The 19,281-nt window shown below is 34.8% G+C and overlaps 1 protein-coding gene across 2 annotated transcripts in view; it reads right to left on the bottom strand.

The window, feature by feature from the left end:
• Chsy (Chondroitin sulfate synthase) overlaps positions 1-3,466 on the bottom strand; it is a 51,658-nt gene extending 48,192 nt beyond the window's left edge. Inside the window, exon 1 of one of the 2 annotated variants that reach the window (XM_075302162.1) lies at positions 3,398-3,466. The gene's annotated coding sequence lies outside the window, so the exon portion shown is untranslated. Of the gene's footprint in view, positions 1-3,199 lie in introns of both variants that reach the window. The other variant, XM_075302161.1, reaches the window with a different exon arrangement.
• Positions 3,467-19,281: the final 15,815 nt, after the last annotated feature.

Genomic DNA, 19,281 nt, shown 5'->3' with positions numbered 1-19,281 from the left:
AATGAGCATGATTGTTAGGGGAATGGGTTTTCAGTCCATATATCTGTGGTATTACCTCGTTATGAACTTAAGCCAAACAAATACCTGTCCTAACTAACGACAATAGTATGAAAAAGATGTGAACTTAGCAGCTGAGATCTTATATCATTGATGGCCCTGGGATTCTACTTGTCGTATACGCGCTTAGCGAAATTAGTAGAATGAAGCAACTTAAAACAAAAATTTTAACTTTGTTTTTATACCCACATAGAATGGTGACGGGGGTATAATAAGTTTGTCATTCCGTTTGTAACACATCGAAATATCGATTTCCGACTATATAAAGTATATATATTCTTGATCAGGGAGAAATTCTAAGACGATATAACGATGTCCGTCTGTCTGTTGTAATCACGCTACAGTCTTCAATAATGAAGCAATCGTGCTGAAATTTTGCACAAACTCGTCTTTTGTCTGCAGACAGGTCACGTTCGAAGATGGGCTCTATCGATCCAGGTTTTGATATAGTCCCCATATAAACCGACCTCCCGATTTGGGGTCTTGGGCTTATAGAAATCGAAGTTGTTATCCAATTTGCCTGAAATTTGAAATCTAGAGGTGTGCCAAAAATGGTAAGTATCGGTCCATGTTTTGGTATAGCCCCCATATATAGACCGATCTCCCGATTTTACTTCTTGGACTTATAAAATCGCAGTTTTTATTCAATTTACCTGGAATTGGAAATCTAGAGGTATTGTAGGACCACAAATACGTGTGCCAAAAATTGTGAGTATCGGTCCATGTTTTGATATGGTCCCCATATAAAACGACCTCCCGATTTGGGGTCTTGGGCTTATAGAAACCGTAGTTTTTATCCAATTTGTCTGAAATTGGAAATCTAAAGGTATTTTAGGACCATAAAGGGGTGTGCCGAAAATGGTGAGTATCGGTCCATATTTTGGTATAGCCCCCATATAGACCGATTTCCCGATTTTACTTCTTGGGCTTCTAGAATCCGAAGTTTTTATCCTATTTGCCTGAAATTGGAAATCTAGAGGTATTTTCGGGTCATAAAGAAGTGTGCCGAAAACGGTGAGTATCGGTCCATATTTTAGTATAGCCCCCATAAGAACGATCTCCCGATTTAACTCCTTGGGTTTCTAGAAACCGTAGTTTTTATCTGATTTGCCTGAAATTGTAAATATTCTGGTATGTATCGGATTAAATTTTTATCGGTCCATTTGGTAATGCCTCCATATAGACCGACTTCACTTCTTGAGGGTGTAGAAGGCGCACTGATCATGAAAAATGCTTGAAACTCAATGTAAAATTTTCTTGCACACAAGATGTTAATGATTCCTCTAAAACTCAAACAAAAATGGTTCTTATAAATCCAGAATCTGATATAGTCCTCATAGGTGAAATCTTTAAATTTATCTTCGGGAAGTGTCCTCAAGTCCTCAAGCCCTCCTGAAATTTCAAAGGAAACCCTAATATTTGGTTCATGGTGGTGGGTATTTAAGATTCGGCCCGGCCGAACTTAGTGCTGTATACACTTGTTATAAAATAAAAATGGGAAAGTCTAAAGTGGGGCGGGCCGACTATATTATACCATGCACCTTGCACATTGTAGATCTACATTTTCGATACCATCTCAAATCCTTCAACTATGTTGGGTGCCATATTCAAAGGGAAATATATATGGACACAAAATCTATTGACTTAAAATTTAAGTCGGCAAATGCTATGGGGTGGAACACAATGTTAGTAAAAACAAGTATATACGGACTTAAGTTCGGCCAGGCCGACTATTAAATACCCAGCACCATGAATCAAATAACATTATTGTTTCCTTAGAAAACTCTTCGCAAAGTAACTTACGGACCAAAAATACAACAAAATTTTGAATTTTCGGCAAATCGAATAAAAATTGCGGTGTCTCGAAGTTCAAGAAATCAAATCGGTAGATTGGTACATATGTGAGGGTATATCAAAATCGATCGATACACCCTATATTTGGCTTACTTATGTGTGTACCCATAATACCTCTAGATTTTGAATTTCAGTTAAATCGGATAAAAATTGGGATGTCTACACGCTCAAAAGGTAAAATCTGGAGATGGGTCCGTATGAGGTAAATACCAAAACATGAATCGATACACACAATTTTTGGCGGACTTATTTGTGGACCTAAAATAAATCTAGATTTCTAATTTCAGGCAAATCCGATAAAAATTGCCATTTCTACAAGCCCGAGAAGTCAAATCAGGAGATCGAGCTATATGGCGGATATACCAAAACATGGACTGATACGAACACCTATTTATGGTTCTAAGGTACCTCTAAATTTCCAATTTCATACAAATCGGATAAAAACTACGGGTTCTAGAAGCCCAAGGAATAAAATAAAAACATCGGTATATATAGGGGCTATACTAAGACATGATACACACCATTTTCGGCACACCTATTTGTGGTCCTAAAATACCACTGGATTTGCGGAGGCTTAACTTAATCGTAACCGATTCTACGAAATTATATCTTCGAACTTGAACTACTAGCAGACAAAAACAAAAAGAATCTGCGCCAAATTTCAACACTATTGTGTTATTATTGAAGGCTGTAGCGTGACAGACGGACATGGATCTATCGTCTTAAAAGTGTTCCCTAATTCAGAATATATATGTACTTCTTATTATACACCTATCACCACTCTATGGTGGTGGGTATAAAAATGTACACAATGACAAAATGAACGAAAAACATTTAGCAAAAATATATAGTCCCTATTTAAATTTATTAATCTTTAATTAAATGCAAATGAGCTGGCAACCCTGCTTTGTTGCTATGTTTACGTTCTCAGAGAATTCGGAGAAAGTGTGTGTGAGAGAGAGACCTACAGAACAATTCTATGTATGGTTCTTGCTCTCAAATCTCTTTTATTTCAGTATCTCTGAGATACATTTTTTGTACATGTATGTAAGTTTGTTTTTGTATCTTTTTCACATTGCCATTAATTCGTCGTGGTTGATCTTCTTCTTCATGGTAATTTTTCACTTATTGAGCATTCTTGATGTATTCACGAAACGGTGGGTGTTGTACGTGTTTTTTTATATGTTCTTTGCATTTACTTAAAAAATTTATGCAAATTATCACTTTTCTTTTCATGGTTAACCAGCAAAAAGTTGTTGCACATAAATAGAAGCATACACAGACTCACACGCACATATAACCCCACTCATTAATCGGCACGAAAATCTTAAATTGCGGTGTTTTTGTAATGACCTTAAGAAACTTTGTTTTTTTTTTTTTGCACTTATAGATTGTTGGATGATCTTTTTCAAGTCGACTATCAATCAAAACTGATGCTTAGATAAACAAATTGAACGAGTTTTTTTTCATATTTATGGACACATACATCGATTTGTTGTTGTTTACAAATTGTCCGCCAGTATGTCCAAACTCCGAATTCACAACTGTCTGCTCGTACAGATAAAATACAACTGCCTCAAAAGCAATGTTCAAGTGTTTATCTTATCTGGACAATTGAAGTGTCGTCAGGGATTGGGTGGGAAATTATTTTTATGACGCACTAACAACAAACAGTTACAGTAGAGCTATGTAGAAATTTATACAAATATATTCCTCTAGATTTCAAATTTCGAATACCAGACTTTTCTTCAATATACACGTGCGATTTATCATGCGACACCTGAAAGGAAACTCGCGTTTATGTGGGTACCGAGCCATCTCAATATACACCCAGAGAAGGAATATGGTCACCTCAAACATGTTTCAAGAGCAAAATTTTATATTTGGACGGGGAACATGTAACACGTTTGTTGCAACCATGTTATTTTCTCGGAAATTATGTACACCGAAAAAAATATTGGCCTAATATGGAAGATTATGCAACTTAAATTTTAGGACTCGAAATTTACGCAATGCTAAGGACAAAATTCTTTAAAATAATGACATTTTAATTAAAAGAATGTTTATAATCCTTGCTTCAAAATTTTTTTTCATTAAATTTAGGACAAAAATCGTCTTTAACTCAACTGACATATTGAATTATCTTAAATTTAAGATAAAAACGCTTCAAATATAGGTTAAGACTTATTTTTAGGATTTGCATCTTTGGTTTAAAGTTTTTTTTTTTAGCATTAAGAAAACTGTTTTTACTTTGAAGAACTTGGCATAATTTGGATTTTGAAACTGGAATTTGTTTGTACATGAATACTTTTATTAATAAATCGCAAACAGAGAATAAAAATTCGATGAATGAGATCTGTATCCAATTTTAATTTTACCGATCCTAGATTTAAATCCAGGGAGATCCGAAAAAAATGTCTTTATTTTAAGGAAGAAGCATCTTTGGCTCGGAATCAATACCAAAATCCTTAAAGGAAGGTCAAAATCTATGGATCCCAGAAAACTTTTTTTTGAGTGTATCTGATTTCGTCAACCATAGTGGACTGAATAGTCTAAGTGAAACTGAAATATCGGGCTGCCACTATATATTAAACCCTCATTCAGCGTTACCGTTGGGAATTTTAAAAAAGTGGCGCAAAACGTGGCACAATTCATTTTGAAAAGTGGCACATTTTATTATTAACCTATACAAAAAACAGAAAAACTTATAAACACACAGAGAAGGAATATGATCACCACAAACATGTTGCAAGAGCACCAAGTTACTTTTTCATGGCGACCATGTAACATTTTTGTAGCAAAAATATTCTTTTCTCATCCAACATATCATGCTCTCCGAAATCAAATACATAATTTCCGAGAAAATAACATGGTTTCGACAAACATGTTTTATGTTTCCCGTGAAAAAGTAACATTATGCTCTTGAAACATGGTTGGGGTGATCATATTCCTTCTCTGCGTGAAATATTGTACAATATTAACAACAGAGAAAACTATTCAGATATTTCCATAAATAAAATAAGAAGTAAAAAAAAGAAGTATTTGTTAAAATGTACACGCAGAGAAGGAATATGATCACCTCAAACATGTTTTAAGAGCAAAATGTTATTTTTGTATGGTGACCATGTAACATGTTTGTCACTAAAATGTTATTTTCTCGTCAAATATAACCTGCTTACCGAAATCAGATACATGATTTCCGAGAAAATAACATGGTTGCGAAAACCATGTTACATGGTCACCACCCAAAAATAACATTTTGCTCTTAAAACATGTTTGAGGTGATCATATTCCTTCTCTGGGTGTAGACTGCATATTTGTCTTAAGTTCCTTGTCAACTTAATTTAGACTTGACAGCATGGAACTTTGTTTCAACTTTGTCAATTTGGTTTTCATCGAAGTAGGCTTGAAAGAAGCGTTCAACACACTGCTATAAGGAAACGTTAAAATATTTTTTCAGAATTCATACAAACTGTAAAACAAATGCTCATTAAAATTATTTTTTACATTTCCAAATTTGAACTAAAAATCTTCCATTTTTGTACTTTCAAATAATTGTTATAGCTGGGATCTTCAGCTGTTTCTGTATGTCGAACGAGAGTATTTCAAACGAAAAACATTGATTTGGGTTTCTCTATGTCGAAAGTAGAGGTGTCCACGTGAAAATCTTACTCAAGCACAGTCACGTAGGGTAGGACTCACGTTCACGCACACTCACACACGAAAATGTCGTGATTCAGGAAAAATACCGTGACTCACGAAAAATATCGTGACTCACGAATAATTTTATCAGTAATTTACTTTTGGGACGTGTCAGAAAACTTTAGCGTAAGTAAAATCAAGAGCGTTATTAAACTCTTAACATCCCAGGCGTTACTAAAATTTTAAATGAATTCAATTCGTAAACGTTTTTTGTCCGTGGGCGGGATTATTATTCCGAAATTCGTTACTCACGCACACACGACTCACGCGTGAGTCACGACAATTTAGTGTCACGTGTAGACCTCTAGTCGAAAGGCGAGTCACTTCATATTTTGTTGTCGAGTAGCAAACGAACATATACAACAATTGTCGAGAAAAAAGTAAAAATAGTTTAAACATTTGAATGAATTCGTAGACCAAAAATTTGAATATACTAATTTTTTATAATCAATGTATTCTCATACAAACGATATGAACTTTCAAAAATATATAAACCTAAATTGATTCGAATTCCAGTGACTGCTTTTAAGTCGACTGGGTTTTCGATCGACGTACAGAAACAGGGCATTAGACACTAATAAATTAAGCTTGTTTATAAACTCATCAGACCTTTTCATATTTATGGACACATACATCGATTTGTTGTTGTTTACAAATTGTCCGCCAGTATGTCCAAACTCCGAATTCACAACTGTCTGCTCGTACAGATAAAATACAACTGCCTCAAAAGCAATGTTCAAGTGTTTATCTTATCTGGACAATTGAAGTGTCGTCAGGGATTGGGTGGGAAATTATTTTTATGACGCACTAACAACAAACAGTTACAGTAGAGCTATGTAGAAATTTATACAAATATATTCCTCTAGATTTCAAATTTCGAATACCAGACTTTTCTTCAATATACACGTGCGATTTATCATGCGACACCTGAAAGGAAACTCGCGTTTATGTGGGTACCGAGCCATCTCAATATACACCCAGAGAAGGAATATGGTCACCTCAAACATGTTTCAAGAGCAAAATTTTATATTTGGACGGGGAACATGTAACACGTTTGTTGCAACCATGTTATTTTCTCGGAAATTATGTACACCGAAAAAAATATTGGCCTAATATGGAAGATTATGCAACTTAAATTTTAGGACTCGAAATTTACGCAATGCTAAGGACAAAATTCTTTAAAATAATGACATTTTAATTAAAAGAAAGTTTATAATCCTTGCTTCAAAATTTTTTTTCATTAAATTTAGGACAAAAATCGTCTTTAACTCAACTGACATATTGAATTATCTTAAATTTAAGATAAAAACGCTTCAAATATAGGTTAAGACTTATTTTTAGGATTTGCATCTTTGGTTTAAAGTTTTTTTTTTTAGCATTAAGAAAACTGTTTTTACTTTGAAGAACTTGGCATAATTTGGATTTTGAAACTGGAATTTGTTTGTACATGAATACTTTTATTAATAAATCGCAAACAGAGAATAAAAATTCGATGAATGAGATCTGTATCCAATTTTAATTTTACCGATCCTAGATTTAAATCCAGGGAGATCCGAAAAAAATGTCTTTATTTTAAGGAAGAAGCATCTTTGGCTCGGAATCAATACCAAAATCCTTAAAGGAAGGTCAAAATCTATGGATCCCAGAAAACTTTTTTTTGAGTGTATCTGATTTCGTCAACCATAGTGGACTGAATAGTCTAAGTGAAACTGAAATATCGGGCTGCCACTATATATTAAACCCTCATTCAGCGTTACCGTTGGGAATTTTAAAAAAGTGGCGCAAAACGTGGCACAATTCATTTTGAAAAGTGGCACATTTTATTATTAACCTATACAAAAAACAGAAAAACTTATAAACACACAGAGAAGGAATATGATCACCACAAACATGTTGCAAGAGCACCAAGTTACTTTTTCATGGCGACCATGTAACATTTTTGTAGCAAAAATATTCTTTTCTCATCCAACATATCATGCTCTCCGAAATCAAATACATAATTTCCGAGAAAATAACATGGTTTCGACAAACATGTTTTATGTTTCCCGTGAAAAAGTAACATTATGCTCTTGAAACATGGTTGGGGTGATCATATTCCTTCTCTGCGTGAAATATTGTACAATATTAACAACAGAGAAAACTATTCAGATATTTCCATAAATAAAATAAGAAGTAAAAAAAAGAAGTATTTGTTAAAATGTACACGCAGAGAAGGAATATGATCACCTCAAACATGTTTTAAGAGCAAAATGTTATTTTTGTATGGTGACCATGTAACATGTTTGTCACTAAAATGTTATTTTCTCGTCAAATATAACCTGCTTACCGAAATCAGATACATGATTTCCGAGAAAATAACATGGTTGCGAAAACCATGTTACATGGTCACCACCCAAAAATAACATTTTGCTCTTAAAACATGTTTGAGGTGATCATATTCCTTCTCTGGGTGTAGACTGCATATTTGTCTTAAGTTCCTTGTCAACTTAATTTAGACTTGACAGCATGGAACTTTGTTTCAACTTTGTCAATTTGGTTTTCATCGAAGTAGGCTTGAAAGAAGCGTTCAACACACTGCTATAAGGAAACGTTAAAATATTTTTTCAGAATTCATACAAACTGTAAAACAAATGCTCATTAAAATTATTTTTTACATTTCCAAATTTGAACTAAAAATCTTCCATTTTTGTACTTTCAAATAATTGTTATAGCTGGGATCTTCAGCTGTTTCTGTATGTCGAACGAGAGTATTTCAAACGAAAAACATTGATTTGGGTTTCTCTATGTCGAAAGTAGAGGTGTCCACGTGAAAATCTTACTCAAGCACAGTCACGTAGGGTAGGACTCACGTTCACGCACACTCACACACGAAAATGTCGTGATTCAGGAAAAATACCGTGACTCACGAAAAATATCGTGACTCACGAATAATTTTATCAGTAATTTACTTTTGGGACGTGTCAGAAAACTTTAGCGTAAGTAAAATCAAGAGCGTTATTAAACTCTTAACATCCCAGGCGTTACTAAAATTTTAAATGAATTCAATTCGTAAACGTTTTTTGTCCGTGGGCGGGATTATTATTCCGAAATTCGTTACTCACGCACACACGACTCACGCGTGAGTCACGACAATTTAGTGTCACGTGTAGACCTCTAGTCGAAAGGCGAGTCACTTCATATTTTGTTGTCGAGTAGCAAACGAACATATACAACAATTGTCGAGAAAAAAGTAAAAATAGTTTAAACATTTGAATGAATTCGTAGACCAAAAATTTGAATATACTAATTTTTTATAATCAATGTATTCTCATACAAACGATATGAACTTTCAAAAATATATAAACCTAAATTGATTCGAATTCCAGTGACTGCTTTTAAGTCGACTGGGTTTTCGATCGACGTACAGAAACAGGGCATTAGACACTAATAAATTAAGCTTGTTTATAAACTCATCAGACCTTTCACATATATTTAGGATATTAAAATAATTTATAGCATCATTGGTAAATTCTTATATTATTTAATTTTTTTCGGTAAAATTTTTGAATATTTGTTTAGTTGCATAAATATCAGTTTCTGGTATGCTTTCTGAAATAATTTGTGATTCGGCTTCGTGGCCTATGTATGTTTTCGTAATTTCTATCTCACTGTTGAAGAGTAATTGCAAACTTTTTTTTTAACTGAGCTCTCATGGGATCCATTATTACTTATTCTTTCTATGGTGTTAACTTCCTGTAAAATTTAAACTTTTGGAAAAGTGTGACAAATTATGAGAAAAGTGACACAAAATCGTGAAAAGTGCGACATATAGTTGCACTGGCCAAAAAAGTGCCAAATTTGCCACTACCGTGGCACAACGGTAACGCTGGCCTCATTACTAGAACATTGCATCGGTCATTATACCCTGCTCCACACTGTGGAACAGGGTATTATAAGTTAGTGCATATGTTTGCAACACCCAGAAGGAGACGAGATAGACACATGGTGTCTTTGGCAAAAATGCTCAGGGTGGGCTCCTGAGTCGATATAGCGATGTCCGTCTGTCCGTCTGTCCGTGAACACATTTTTGTAATCAAAGTCTAGGTCGCAGTTTTAGTCCAATCGACTTCAAATTTGGCACAAGTATGTGTTTTGGCTCAGAATAGATCCCTATTGATTTTGGAAGAAATCGGTTCAGATTTAGATATAGCTCCCATATATATATTTCGCCCGATATGGACTTATATGGCCCCAGAAGCCAGAGTTTTACCCTAATTTGCTTAAAATTTTGTACAAGAAGAACAATTAGTACTATAGTCAAGTGTGCCAAATTTTATCGAAATCGGTTCAGATTTAGATATAGCTCCCATATATATCTTTCGCCCGATATGGACTAATACGGTCCCAGAAGCCAGAGTTTTACCCCAATTTGGTTGAAATTTTGCACAGGGAGTAGAATTAGCATTGTAGCTATGCGTGCCAAATTTGGTTGAAATCGGTTCAGATTTAGATATAGCTCCCATATATAGCTTTCGCCCGATTTACACTCATAGGACCACAGTGGCCAATTTTTTGCTCCGATTTAGTTGAAATTTTGCACAGGGAGTAGAATTAACATTGTTGCTATGCGTGTCAAGTTTGGTTGAAATCGGTTCAGATTTAGATATAGCTCCCATATATAGCTTTCGGCCGATTTACACTCATATGACCACAGAGGCCAATTTTTTGCTCCGATTTAGTTGAAATTTTGCACAGGGAGTAGAATTAGCTTTTTAGCTATGCGTGCAAAATTTGGTTGAAATCGGTTCAGATTTAGATATAGCTCCCATATATATGTTTTTCTGATTTCGACAAAAATGGTCAAAATACCAACATTTTCCTTGTAAAATCGCCACTGCTTAGTCGAAAAGTTGTAAAAATGACTCTAATTTTCCTAAACTTCTAATACATATATATCGAGCGATAAATCATAAATAAACTTTTGCGAAGTTTCCTCAAAATTGCTTCAGATTTAAATGTTTCCCATATTTTTTTTTACTAACATTGTGTTCCACCCTAGTGCATTAGCCGACTTAAATTTTGAGTCTATAGATTTTGTAGAAGTCTATCAAATTCTTCCAGATCGAGTGATATTTAAATGTATGTATTTGGGACAAACCTTTATATATAGCCCCCAACACATTTGACGGATGTGATATGGTATCGAAAATTTAGATCTACAAAGTGGTGCAGGGTATAATATAGTCGGCCCCGCCCGACTTTAGACTTTCTTACTTGTTTTTTACTAACATTGTGTTCCACCCTAGTGCATTAGCCGACTTAAATTTTGAGTCTATAGATTTTGTAGAAGTCTATCAAATTCTTCCAGATCGAGTGATATTTAAATGTATGTATTTGGGACAAACCTTTATATATAGCCCCCAACACATTTGACGGATGTGATATGGTATCGAAAATTTAGATCTACAAAGTGGTGCAGGGTATAATATAGTCGGCCCCGCCCGACTTTAGACTTTCTTACTTGTATATTTTTGTGTTCGAGAACATCTCGAAGTCCAACAAGTAAGGTAGAGATTTGTAGTCGTTCCCGTTTGGACCGATTTTTGTACGGTCGAATACAACCATAACTCGTTATCATTTGTGTTGTATGAAACGGTCAATCAAACAACTTCAGTCTTCGGGATCAAACACAACGAGTCAAATTGTTTTCGAAAGCAAAGTGAAGGAATCGAGGAATTCGATTCTTTTTTGCCCTCATATAGTAACAACAACAACAACTTTTATATGTATTGTACGTTTGTTTAGTTGTACGTTGCCGTAAAGACGTTTGTGTTCTGAGTTTCTATGTAAAGGGTACTAATAGCACAACAAAATATTGCTCTGTTGTTAAGAGAAACATTTTGGACAAAAATGGGTTTGATGATATTTTTGGGCAATATACTAAGAATTCTTTAGAGATGCATTTCACTTTTAAAAGTAAGTTTTTCGTATTTAATTCTGAGATCAAAATTTAAAATAAACTGGAAAATGCGGTGTCTATGCTATGCATAAATGACATTCGTATTTAAAGGCAATGTGTTAAAATATTTTGTCTTGCCAAATGAATTTTTTAGGGAAAAAATCAAAACAAACATTAATTTACTTTGCTTGTTACATTCAAAATCATAAAAAAATTAAACATTTACCTTTTTAAAATCAGGTAATTTATTTTCCATAAACTTAACTCTGAATTACAACGGCAAATAAATAACTCCTTTTCTCATTAAGCATAATTCCATTTCTTGTCATAACATACTCGAGAAATTTGCAAATACCCAAACTACCGTTGAATGTTCGAGTATTCTCGATTATTCCGTTTCACCAAATGCATTTGAATCTTTGCTTGCGAACGAGAATTGGAACGAATGCACAACTTCAGTCAATGACGTCACAACAACATTCGCTCGATACTGATTTATGGGGTTCGTTTCAAACCATGTCTCATTCATACAATTACATTCATTCGAATCGATTCGATCAAGCGAGTGCTGGTATTCTATTCATTCGATCATCGACGATGATTCAGTATTCTCGAACCGTTTCGAGAGTGCAGTTGTGTGCGCTATGAATGAATGTTCCCATGCAATGCTCTACTCATTACCATGCTTTGGTGGTGAGTATAAAAAACATTTCAAACAAACGTTCGAATCGAATAGCCACCATATACAACATTTATCGAAGACACACCCTATAGAAAATATAATTAAAATAAGAGCTGAAAACTATGCTACAAAATTCATTAATATTAATGCAATTAACCAGAGTTGCCGTTAATTTGTTATTTGAGAGTGCATTTAGCAGGAAAATGCACTAACCCCCATATTAAAAATAATGTACAAACAGTATATAAGAGGAATTTATATGGGAAAAGTGGGATTAAAGAAGATTAAATGTATAGAAAATAATTATTATAAAGGGTGATTCTTTTAAGGTTAGGATTTTCATGCATTAGTATTTGACAGATCACGTGGGATTTCAGACATGGTGTCAAAGAGAAAGATGCTCAGTATGCTTTGACATTTCATCATGAATAGACTTACTAACGAGCAACGCTTGCAAATCATTGAATTTTATTACCAAAATCAGTGGCAGAAAATCCGCTTTTTTATCGACAAATTTTGTTCAGCGATGAGGCTCATTTCTGGTTGAATGGCTACGTAAATAAGCAAAATTGCCGCATTTGGAGTGAAGAGCAACCACAAGCCGTTCAAGAACTGCCCATGCATCCCGAAAAATGCACTGTTTGGTGTGGTTTGTACGCTGGTGGAATCATTGGACCGTATTTTTTCAAAGATGCTGTTGGACGCAACGTTACGGTGAATGGCGATCGCTATCGTTCGATGCTAACAAACTTTTTGTTGCCAAAAATGGAAGAACTGAACTTGGTTGACATGTGGTTTCAACAAGATGGCGCTACATGCCACCCAGCTCGCGATTCTATGGCCATTTTGAGGGAAAACTTCGGAGAACAATTCATCTCAAGAAATGGACCGGTAAGTTGGCCACCAAGATCATGCGATTTGACGCCTTTAGACTATTTTTTGTGGGGCTACGTCAAGTCTAAAGTCTACAGAAATAAGCCAGCAACTATTCCAGCTTTGTAAGACAACATTTCCGAAGAAATTCGGGCTATTCCGGCCGAAATGCTCGAAAAAGTTGCCCAAAATTGGACTTTCCGAATGGACCACCTAAGACGCAGCCGCGGTCAACATTTAAATGAAATTATCTTCAAAAAGTAAATGTCATGGACCAATCTAACGTTTCAAATAAAGAACCGATGAGATTTTGCAAATTTTATGCGTTTTTTTTTTTAAAAAAAGTTATCAAGCTCTTAACAAATCACCCTTTACATTAACAAGTATATACGGCCGTAAGTTCGGCCAGGCCGTAGCTTATATACCCTCCACCATGGATTGCGTAGAATCTTCTTCAAAACACTGCCATCCACAATCGAATTACTTGGGTTGCGGTAACGCTTGCCGATGGCAAGGTATCTTAAAACCTCCTAACACCGTCTTCTAAATTATAAGTAAGTCCATACGTGGTATATATTCAATTAAAAAAGACCGATTAAATACATATAAAATAAATAAAATAGAAATAAATAAATAGAAATAAAATTTTGACAAAATTTCTATAGAAATAAAATTTTGACAAAATTTTCTATAGAAATAAAATTTTGGCCAAATTGTCTATAGAAACGAAATTTTAACACAATTTTCCATAAAAATAAGATTTTAACAAAATTTTCTATAGAAATAAAATTTTGACAAAATTTTCTATAGAAATAAAATTTCGACAAAATTTTCTATAGAAATAAAATTTTTGTAGATTATTTTTGGCTCGAGTGGCAACCATGGTTGTGAACCGATATGGACCAATTTTTGTGTGATTGGGGATCGGCTGTATATAACTATAGACTGATATGGACCAATTTTGGAATGGTTGTTAGGGCCATATACTAACACCACGTTCCAAATTTGAACCGTCTCGGATGCGAGAACGGAGAACGTTTTAAATGGAGGCTATATATAATTATGGACCGATATTGACCAATTCTGGCACGGTTGTTAAAGACCATATACTAACACCATGTTCCAAATTTCAACCGGATCGGATGAAATTTGCTTCTCTTAGAGGCTCCGCAAGCCAAATCTGGGGATCGGTTTATATGGGGGCTATATATAATTATGAACCTATGTGGACCATTTTTGCATGGATGTTAGATACCATATGCAAACACCACGTTACACATTTGAACCGGATCGGATGAATTTTGCTCCTCCTAGAGGCTCCGGAGTCAAATCTGGAGAACGGTTTATATTGGGGGCTATATATAATTATGGACCGATATGGACCAATTCTGGCACGGTTGTTAGAGACCATATACTTACACCATGTTCCAAATTTCAACCGGATCGGATGAAATTTGCTTTTCTTAGAGGCTCCGCAAGCCAAATCTGGGGATCGGTTTATATGGGGGCTATATATAATTATGAACCGATGTTGACCACTTTTCGCATGATTGTTAGAGACCATATACCAACATCATGCACCAATTTTCAGCCGGATCGGATGAAATTTGTTTCTCTTTGAGCCAAATCTGGGGATCGGTTTATATGGGGGATATATATAATTATGGACCGATGTGGACCAATTTCAGCATGGTTGTTAGAGACCATATACCAACACCGTGTACCAAATTTCAGCCGGATCGGATTAAATTTGCTTCTCTTTGAGGCTCCGCAAGCCAAATCGTGGGATCGGTTTATATGGGTGCTATATATAATTATATACCGATGTGGACCAATTTTTGCATAGTTGTTAGAGACCATATACCAAAACCATGTACTAAATTTTAGCCGGATCGGATGAAATTTGTTTCTCTTTGAGCCTCCACAAGCCAAATCTGGGGATCGGTTTATATGGGGGCTATATATAATTATGGACCGATGTGGACCAATTTTTGCATGGTTATTAGAGAGCATATACCAACACCATATGAAATATGCTTCTGTTAGAGGCTCCGCAAGCCAAATCTGATTGTCCGGTTATATGGGGGCTATACGTAAAAGTGGACCGATATGGCCCATTTGCAATGCCATCCGACCTACATCAATAACAACTAATTGTGCAAAGTTTCAAGTCGATAGCTTGTTTCGTTCGGAAGTTAGCGTGATTTCAACAAACGGACGGACATGCTCAGATCGACTCAGAATTTCACCACGACCCAGAATATATATACTTTATGGGGTCTTAGAGCAATATTTCGATGTGTTACAAACGGAATGACAAAGTTAATACACCCCTCATCCTATGGTGGAGGGTATAAAAATACAAGAAAATGAGGACGAAACGGCAATGTTTTTGAGATGAATTCAGTGCTTCATTTTGTAAAGCTACCCAATGCTAAATCCAAATAATTACCGCCGTGACTTTTGGTATAAAACATATTTAGCGTTTTTATTTTTTTTTTGGGAAAAATCTAGCGGGTTTTTTGTTGATACAATTCTGGCAACGCTGTTTAGCGGCAAATGGCAAAACTCCTACAAGTGCAAGTTCAGAAATTAAATTTTCCAAAAAGTGGCCGTAAGCCATGTGACAAAATAATGACATGTCCAAGAAAGTAGAATTGCCATTTTCGAATTTCGAAAAATTGAAAGTTGTGCTGGATTGTGCTAGGTTTGTGCCGATTTGTGCTGCAATTTGTTTTTTTAAATTTTATCAAATAGCCGAGATATTTCGAAAAAAACTCTTTTCAACAAAATTTTTGCCAGAATCGCCATTTTCGAAATTCGACATTTTGACAGTTGTGCTGAGTTGTGCTAGCCGAGTACATTATTGTGCCGTTTAAATAAAAATTCTATCTCTTATAGTTTTCGAGAAATTCTAAAATTTCGAAAAATTTCCAGAATCGCCATTTTCGAATTTCGAAATTTTTAATATTGTATTAAACCGTTATCGACTTGTGCTAAGTTGTGCCGTTGAGATCACCTTTCTATCTCAAGCCGTTTCCGAGAAACAGCCAAATTAAATTTTTAAAAAAGTTCAAAAATATGTGTTTGAAAAACGCCAAAATTTAAATTTTCGAATTTCAAAAAACTGAATGTTGTGCCAATTTGTGCTAGTTCAGTACTCATTTGTGCCGTTCGAATCAACTTTCTATCTCAAACCGTTTTGGAGATATTCGCAAAAACTTTTTTTTAAAAAATGCCAATTTATGATTGAAAATAGTCAAAATTTAAAATTTTCGAATTTCAAAAAATTTGTGCCGTTTGAATCAACTTTCTATCTCAAACCGTTTTGGAGATATTCGCAAAAACTTTTTTTAAAAAATGCCAATTTATGATTGAAAATAGTCAAAATTTAAAATTTTCGAATTTCAAAAAACTGAACGTTGTGCCAATTTGTGCTAGGTTAGTACTCATTTGTGCCGTTTGAATCAACTTTCTATCTCAAACCGTTTTGGAGATATTCGCAAAAACTTTTTTTAAAAAATGCCAATTTATGATTGAAAATAGTCAAAATTTAAAATTTTCGAATTTCAAAAAACTGAACGTTGTGCCAATTTGTGCTAGGTTAGTACTCATTTGTGCCGTTTGAATCAACTTTCTATCTCAAACCGTTTTGGAGATATTCGCAAAAACTTTTTTTTTTTTAAATGCCAATTTATGATTGAAAATAGTCAAAATTTAAAATTTTCGAATTTCAAAAAACTGAACGTTGTGCCAATGGAAAGGAAATGGCAAACATATTGTTTAAAATGGTCCTATAATTGTATTATCATTTATCGTCTTCTATTTTTGTATGATCACAGGTTTCCATGACTTAATTCGTTGGTGATAACAGGCAATTTCAGACGTGGTCATATACAGGCAAAATTTAGGTCGGGGTCCATATACAGGTAAATTTGGGAAATCCGTGCTCCGTACCACTGCAATACAGGTAACAATCCACCGATTCATTCATAAATTCTGAATACACTTCCTTATCTGTGAATGAATACGAGGTAACAAATCGAATTATAGGATTTCCCAATAATGTGAGAGTTGAAAACACATGTGATCTACCACGTATAGAGTGTATCTGTACTCATTTATGATTTTTAAGAATTTATCCTATTCAATGAAGCGTGGTTTACACTTTCCCAATCAATTAAAACCGTAACCTCAAACTGTAAACACCTACATAGTCATATCAAAAGTGCTTATATTCGAAGTTTCTGTGCCAATTTTTGTATCAATTTTTATAAAAGTGAAATCTAAAATGAGTTCGGGAAAGAGTTCGATCAATAGTGAATCCGTTGATAACAATAAAACTAACGTCGTTCCAGAAATTAGTAAAGTGAAGAAATCGTCTGCAAATCAAGTTCATAATAAAATCGAAAATTTAAGAGAACTTATTCGTGAACCCAAATTTTCCAACGTGATTGATTCAAAAGGAAATGTAGCCCCTCCATCCGCAAACGTGTATAAAAATTTAAGTGATTCGTTACAAAATTGTAATAAAATGAAACCGAAGTATATTTATACTCTTTTCAAAGCGAACCGTTATAGTTTGTATACGTATTTGGTATCGATCCTTAACATTGACTGTCCGTGCAACGAATCAAACGAATCAAACGAGGTTAACAGTTCATCCGATACATCATCTAACATCGTTGAATTCAATATAGACATTACGGAGATTTGGTCTAGTTTAAAACAGAAAGTAGTTTACATATTTTCAAAAATCGTGATCGTACCATAAAAACGTTGAAAAAAAATACATGGACGTATGTTCTTTACGAAGAGATTCATAATGTAACAAATATTCCATGCCCATTCATTTTTAAAAAATCCCAAGTGTCCGAATCGGGAATATATATATCGGTATCTGGTCAATGTCCTGAATGTCCCTGCAAATTTCTGGGCAGAATTCCTCAAGAGCCTAATGAAGGTGAAATTGTCAAAATGTATTGTAGTATTAGCGATTTTGACGGTAGTGTAAATCACGTAAAAAAGAGACCGCTTCGAGGCAATTTACGAAAAGCCATCGGTAATAATTTGGTAGAGAAAAATTTATTGCCGTGTCAATATAGAAGAAACGAAGCTCACCGGTTAATTGAAACGCTTGGAGATACCAGTCCGCCGAATTTGACTAAAGTTGAAAACCTAGGGAAAGCGAAACAGGAAGCTATGAATAGAATGTTAGGAATAACGGGTACAAATGCAATAGACGGAATTTACAATTTAAAATACACAACCAAATACTCTGCGTCAATTCACAATATCGGTCTTGATCCATTTTTTGTTCACTATTGGTCGAGAGATCAAATGTACCTATTTTCGAAATTTAACGAATCTTTAATAGTGGACGCAACGGGCAGTGTAGTAAAATCAATTGTTTTACCAAACAAAGAAAAATCTTCGCACATATTTCTGTTCCAGGCGGTCATTCAAATTAACAACAAAACGGTACCGGTATGTCAAATGCTAACCACGGTTAAAACAACTGTTGCGATTATAAGTTGGTTCTTAGAATTTCTAAGAAAATGCCAAAATGAAACGAGAAACATAACGGTACCGAAAGAATTTATTTGCGACTTCGATAAAGCATTACTAGGTGCGGCATCGCGCGTCTTCTCGAATGCAAATAGTTTGCACCACTATCTAGATTGGTGCTTCGATATTATTTGCGGTAATAATAAAACATTTCCCTCTTGTATTTTACGTTTAGATGTGTGTCATTTTACGAACATAATTGCTCGGTGGAAGTGCTATTCCAAACACCAGACTGGAGTAAGAGCAATGTACATGCGTTCTTTATGTATTTTGAGGACCCAAAGTGATTTTTCAGAGATGCATAAAATGTTCATTTCAATTTTGAAATTGGCATTGCACAAAAGTGGCGAAAAAGGAAGTCCGGCATTTGAAGCCAAAGAGTACTTGAGGTCCAAAATAAAGGGAAGTCCAGAACTTAATTTTGATGACCAATTATATTCTTCTGAACTGGAGGACTCAGAAGTCGAAGAACATCATATAGAAGAAGAACCATATTCAAGTATTCAGACCTATGTGAATAACACATACAACGAAGTTGCTGAAAACGCCAAAAGGGAGTATATGGATATCGACGATGACCTTAATGGATATATGCTTCCCGACTTCG

This window comes from Haematobia irritans, chromosome 3 (genome assembly GCF_050003625.1).
Source record: "Haematobia irritans isolate KBUSLIRL chromosome 3, ASM5000362v1, whole genome shotgun sequence".
NCBI classification, from domain to species: domain Eukaryota; kingdom Metazoa; phylum Arthropoda; class Insecta; order Diptera; family Muscidae; genus Haematobia; species Haematobia irritans.
The sequence above is the reverse complement of the archived record's forward strand: the minus strand, read 5'-3'. Positions and strand labels throughout refer to the sequence as shown.